General features: G+C 45.0%; 1 non-coding gene across 1 annotated transcript; it reads left to right on the forward strand.

Annotated features, from left to right (window-relative positions):
* Positions 1-587: 587 nt before the first annotated feature.
* On the forward strand, positions 588-728 carry LOC118145198 (U4 spliceosomal RNA). Its single transcript, XR_004730329.1, has one exon. It is a non-coding gene; the product is annotated as a U4 spliceosomal RNA (small nuclear RNA).
* Positions 729-6,899: the final 6,171 nt, after the last annotated feature.

Here is a 6,899-nt window from a genome sequence, read left to right on the forward strand (position 1 = left end):
GCCGGGACTACAAGCATGTGCCACCATGCCCAGTTGATTTTCATATTTTTAGTAGAGATGGGGTTTCACCACGTTGGTCAGGCTGGTCTCCAACTTTTGACCTCATGGCCCATCCACCTTGGATTCCCAAAGTGCTGGGATTTGAACAAGGTATGAGCCACCATGTTCAGCCTAATTTTAAAATTTTTTGTAGAGATGGGTTTCCTTGTGTTGTTCAGATTGGTCTCTATTTCCTGGGCTCAGTCAATCCTCCCTCCTAGGCCTCCCAAAGTATGGGATTACAGGTGTGAGCCACTGTGCCTGGCCTTTTAAAATTATCTGTGAAGATTTCAATTCTCCTCAAAACTGTCAAAGTCATGAAAAAAAGGGAGGACTGAGACACTACCACAGACCAGAGGAGACAACTAAATACAATATGGTTTCTTGCACTAGATCCCAAACAGAAAAAGAACATTGGTGGAAAAGGATTCTGAATGCTTGCCCTAGAGCTGCAGATGCCGTTGAGTGATGGCACAGAGAGCACCTGGATCAAACGGACAGGGTCTCACATTAACATGGTCAGGTCTCACATTAACATTAACACCATGAGCTTTGCGCAATGGCAGTATCGTAGCCAATGAGGTTTATCTGAGGCGAGATTATTGCTAATTGAAAGCTTTTCCCAATACCTCACTGTGACGACTTGCAATACAGTCGGCACTGGTAATTTTTGACTGTCTCTACAGAGACTGATTTAAAACAAAACATAAACACCATGTTAATGTGAGACCTTGTCTCTACAAATATGTTAATACCTATATTTCCTATGATTTCCTTATTTTATAACTCAATTTTATGGCTTTAATCATTTTTCTGGAATCCTGCAAAATACCTGATCAATACTTCTCAAAACTGTCAAAGTCATGAAAAAAAAGGGAAGATTGAGACACTACTACAGACCAGAGGAGACAACTATATACAATGTGGTTTCTTGGATTAGATCCTGGAACAGAAAAAGGACATTGGTGGAAAAGCTAGTGGCAGTCTGGTGTCTAGTTAATAATAATCTAACAATGTTAGTCTTTTAATTTGGCAAATGTCCCATAGTAACGTAGGATGACCATTTTAGAGAAACTGAAACTGAGTAAGGAGCATGTGGAAACTGTACTTACTATCTTTGCAACTTGCCTGTAAATCTAAAATTATTGCAAAATAAAAAAGCTTATTTTAATTTATTTATTTTATTTTTTTAGACAGGGTCCCACTCCGTCACCCAGGCTGGAGTGCAGTGGTGCGCAATCTCACCTCACTGCAACCTCTACCTCCTGGGTTCAAGTGATTCTCCTGCTCAGCCTCCCGAGTAGCTGGGATTACAGGTGCATGCCACTACATCTGGTTAATTTTTGTATTTTTAGTAGAGACGGGGTTTCACCGTGTTGGCCAGGCTGGTCTCGAACTCCTGGCCTCAAGTGATCCGCCCGCCTCAGCCTGCCAAAGTGCTGGTATTACAGGCCTGAACCACCCCATCTGGCCTAAAAAGCTTATTTTTAAACAAGCATTATTCTGAGAATGGATTCAGGCATCTACAGCACAAAAGGATTCAGAATGCTTGTCCTAGAGGTGCAGATGCTGTTGAGCTGAGGGCAGAGAGAGCATCAGGATCAAATGGACAGTCTTGTGGGCCAAAACCTGGCAGCAGAACACCACTTGAGCCCCAGTTGGTCCTGTGGCCCTTCCTGAGGCAGCGGGTGTGGGAAATGCAACCCCTGCTCTGGGCAGCAGTAACTCTGAACTCTAGAAGGGGCACATGCCTCAGCTAGCCACCTGCCACATGAGTTCAAGTAGATCCTTTCTATCAAACAAGACTTAATAGGAAACAGATGACACTTAAATTAAGCTGATTCAAGGAGGTTCATTTACAAAGAAAAAAAGTTCAAAGTTGAAGGTGGGGATAATGCAGGAAATCAGGGTGAGCAGAAATCCCAAAGAATTTAAATCTCCTTAAGGGCAGGAATAAATTCACCATAGCAGTAGCATAGTAAGTCCTTAATGGAATCCAACAGTAGTTTTAAATGAATTGCAGTAAAATAGAATTGGCTGGGCACAGCGGCTCATGCCTATAATTCCAGCACTTTGGGAGACCAAAGGGGGTAGACTGCTTGAGCCCAGGAATTTCAGATCAGTCTGGGCAATGTGGTCCCTGTCTACAAAAAATACAAAAAATTTGATGGGGGTTGCACGCACCTGTGGTCCCTGCTACTCAGGGAGGCTGAGAGTGGGAGAATCGCTTGAATCTGGGAGGCAGAGACTGTAGTCAGCTGAGATCGCCCCACTGCACTCCAGCCTGAGCAACAGAGTGAGATCCTATCTCAACAACAACGAAAGAAGTAAAAAGCTGGGGAATATAAAGCAAGACGACCTTGAGCAGGAGAGTAAAAGAATGATTTTCTTCAAATGCAAAGACTTAAGTCAGACAAACTGCATTTGAGTCCTGGATTTGCCGCTCGTTAGTGAAACAGGACTTGTTTTTGTAAATATTAAAACAATAAATTTTTTTTTTTTTTTGAGACGGAGTTTCGCTCTTGTTACCCAGGCTGGAGTGCAATGGCGTGATCTCGGCTCACCGCAACCTCCGCCCCCTGGGTTCAGGCAATTCTCCTGCCTCAGCCTCCTGAGTAGCTGGGATTACAGGCACGCACCACCATGCCAGCTAATTTTTTGTAATTTTTAGTAGAGACGGGGGTCTCACCATGTTGACCAGGATGGTCTCGACCTCTTGACCTCGTGATCCACCGCCTCGGCCTCCCAAAGTGCTGGGATTACAGGCGTGAGCCACTGCGCCCGGCTGAATTTAAATACTTCTTCAAATTTTGTTCGATAGCTTCCTATCTCTGGACTGAAACCCTAGAGATTTACTGCCTCATGACAAGAGAGAGCAGTCACTGCCCTTTTTTGAAAGACTTCTGGGTAGTCTAGTTAGAATATCAAGCTCTGACCATTGTAAAGAAGATATTCCTGCCTCCTCCTAAGACCTTGCCCTGAGTCTAGAGAAGAGGAGGAGACAACGTTAGGTGGGGAGAAAAGGGCGAAGTGAGAGAGATAGGAAGAGGGAATGGACAGGCACAGAGATCTTGATTTCTTTAGGTCTGAAGGGAATTGGGGCATCAAACACTGTGAAGCAACTGCTGATGGTAAGGGGAGGTTCCTGCCCTGTTTCCCATTTTAGAACACAGAGATGACTTGTGTGGAGGGCTGCCCCTTTTCTAATCTGGCAGTTCAGCCCAGTCAGATAGGGGGAGATCTTGAACTTTAGCTTTCCCTGGAGTGTGACTGAGGCCCAGAAGTTTCCCAACCCTCAGCTCTTCCTTAAAATTAGAAGATAGCTGAGTTGGATGCTAGAAGGTCTTCCATATGTAAAGTTTGTAGCCAATATTAGCATTGAGTATTTCAGCTATGCAGAGATCTTCTGAGGACTGGAACAAAACTTTGAAAAGGTCTTTTCTCATCTCCATGCCTAGAGATCTTAGAATAGATCACACTTACTGGCCTTCTTGTCTCCTCCTCTCCCCGCTTCCCATCAGCTCCCCTCACCAACTGCACCTGGGATGATTTCAGTCTAGCGCTTTCAGAAGCAGAGTTCAGCCAAACAACCTCCTAAGGTTTCTTTCTCCTTTATGACTCAGAAAATGTATTGAATTACTTACTCTTTTATATTCTATAGCCACATGTTTTGGTCACTTCTCTGACCTTGCTATCTACACAATTTCCTTTGCCTTACAGTTTCTAAAAAGGACAGTAAAATAGAGTATATGTATTCTCATTTTAAAAGCATACTGGCAGCATGCAATAAATTCTAAATTATTAAAAATATCTCTGCTGGGCACAGTGGCTCATGCCTGTAATCCCAGCACTTTGGGAGGCCAAGGTGGGTGGACCACTTGAAGCCAGGAGTTTGAGACCAGCCTGGCAACATGGTAACACCCTGTCTCTACTAAAAATACAAAAATTAGCCAGGTGTGGTGGCACATGCCTGTAGTCCCAGCTACCTGGGAGGCTGAGGCAGGAGAATCACTTGAATCTGCGAGGCAGAGGTTGCAGTAAGCTGAGACTGCACCACTGCACTCCAGCCTGGGTAATAGAGGGAGACTCCGTCTCCAAAAAAGAAGAAAAAAAATCTCTTTCCCCCATTGCATTTAATCGAATGGTGTAAACATGGTATGGGAGGCTTTCAGAAATTCCAGTGAAAACCACCATCACCTGCCGCAGAACTCATTAAAAGGCTGAGACTGCAGTAGCTATAAAGGTGTGGTTCGAGGGGCTGGGCGTGGTGGCTCACGCCTGTGATCCCAGCACTTTGGGAGGCCAAGGCAGGTGGATCACGAGGCCAAGGATCGAGACCATCCTGGCCAACATGGTGAAACCCCATCTCTACTAAAATACAAAAATTAGGTGGCACGTGCCTGTAGTCCCAGCTACTTGGGAGGCTGAGGCAGGAGAATTGCTTGAACCCAGGAGGCAAGATGCAGTGGGCCAAGATCACGCCACTGCACTCCTGGCGCCTGGCAACAGCGCAAAACTCTGTCTCGGAAAAAAAAAAAAAGATGTGGTACAAGACAGGAGTGTGCTGTTCTTGAGAAGCTGAAGGATGGTCAGTCTGGCTGGTGGGATTCATGGTCTGGAAGCCTCCATGAAGGGATGTTGGGGCAACTGGCCCCAACTCTCTTTTCCTGGCCACATAAAGAGACTACATTGGCCTGGCCCCTATACAGATAGGAGTAGCTGTGTGCCTAAGTTCAATGGAACATGATTGAAGACGATATGTGCATCTATAGCAACTTACAATAACCTTAGTTACTTAAAACAACATAAATATATTCTCTATCTTTTGGAGGCCAGAAGTATGAAATGAGCTTTACAGGGCTTAAGTCAGAGTGTTGTTGGCAGGGTTCCTTCCTTCTGAAGCCCTAGGGAAGAATCCTCGCTTTTTCTGGCTTCTGGAGGTCTTCTGCTTTCCTTGGCTTCTGACTCCTTCCTTGCATTGCTCCAGTGTTTCCGATCTTCATATCTCCTACTTCTTTCTCCTTGACTTTCTTGCCTTGCTTTTATAAGGTCATTATATTTAGGGCCCATCCAGATAATCCAGGATAATATCCCCATTTTAAGACCCTTAATTTGGCCGGGCGTGGTGGCTCACGCCTGTAATCCAAGCACTTTGGAGGCCAAGGCAGGCGGATCACCTGAGGTCAGGAGTTCAAGACCAGCCTGACCAACATGGTGAAACCCTGTCCTAAAAAAAAAAAAAAAAAAAAAAAGATCTTTAATTCAATCACATCTGTAAAGTCTGTTTTGCAGTAAAGATAACAATCACAGATTCCAGAGATTAGAATGTGGACATCTTTAGGGGCCAGTATTCTGCTAACTACAGTGATCTAGACACTCCATCTCTCCACATCTGCCAGCTGAATGCAGAGAATTAGGAAGCCAAAAGAGATGGGGGGAGCCAAGCAGTAGAAGGAGCCCATGTTGCTGAATGACCAGGTAGAGCAGAGCTTCCTTGCTGACTACACTGGACTGTGAAATGAAGGAGAAAGTTAATTTATTGTGTTAAACCACTGTGGTAGGTTGGATTATTGGCCCCAATTTTTCAACACTCCCTATGTCTATATCCTTGCCATGGTCTCACTGAGGGCAGAGCAGACCTCCTGGCTCTTCACTTTAGGCTTGACCATGTGACTTGCTTTGGCTAACAGTGAGTGATTTGAAGTGACAGTGTGTCGAGGCCTTAAGACACTGCTTGTACTTCCACTTGCATTCGTTCATCTCTGCCATTGCCTCAAGCTCAGACTACATCAGCCAAACCGCGGCTGACCTACAAACCTGTGAATGATTATTGTCGTTGTGGGTTTGTTTGAGACAAAGCCTTGCTCTTGTCCCCTAGACTGGAGTGCAGTGGCCTGATCTTGGCTCACTGCAACCTCCACCTTCCAGGTTTAAGCAATTCTCCTGCCTCAGCCTCCCAAGTAGCTGGGATTACAGGCACCTGCCATCACACTCAGCTAATTTTTGTTTTTTTTTTTTTGAGACAGAGTTTCGCTGTTGTTACCCAGACTGGAGTGTAATGGCACGATCTCGGCTCACCGCAACCTCCGCCTCCTGGGTTCAGGCAATTCTCCTGCCTCAGCCTCCCGAGTAGCTGGGACTACACGCGTGCACCACCATGCCCAGCTAATTTTTTTGTATTTTTAGTAGAGACAGGGTTTCACCATGTTGACCAGGATGGTCTCCATCTCTTGACCTCGTGATCCACCCGCCTCGGCCTCCCAAAGTGCTGGGATTATAGACGTGAGCCACCATGCCCAACCTCCACTAGCACATTTAATGGAAAATTGCTTTTGTATCAATTGGCTCATTATTTCATTGTCTCCTAAATTGCAGAGACAAGAAATAGCATGAGAGTACTTTGCATATCCTCTATAGAAGTTAAGTTTTCTGATAAGGATACAATCCTGAGATAAATGAGCTTGATGTTTGAGTGCTCCTAAAAAAGGGCCTTCACATGCTTATAAACACTTCTTTCTTTCTCTCCCCCCTTTTCTTTCTTTTGACCTTGCTTTTTCTACTTGTGTAGAACTCACTTATTTCTGCAGCTCTAACGGCATCCTGAAGATAAAAAGTTCATTTTCCAACGAAGTTGCTTACATTGCCTTCTGAAACAGACTTGTTTCCTTTACTCATTATGTTTCATTTCATTTATTAATTTTTTTTAGAGCTAGGGTCTCGCTATTGTTGGCCAGGTTTGTCTTGAACACTTAGCCTCAAGCAATCCTCCTGCCTCAGCCTCCCAAAATGTTAGTGTCCGACCTACCCACTGCGGGAAGACTGAGCTCGTTCGGAAAAACCGGACCGCAGGCTAGAGGAAA

Source organism: Callithrix jacchus, chromosome 8 (genome assembly GCF_049354715.1).
Source record: "Callithrix jacchus isolate 240 chromosome 8, calJac240_pri, whole genome shotgun sequence".
Lineage (NCBI taxonomy): Eukaryota > Metazoa > Chordata > Mammalia > Primates > Cebidae > Callithrix > Callithrix jacchus.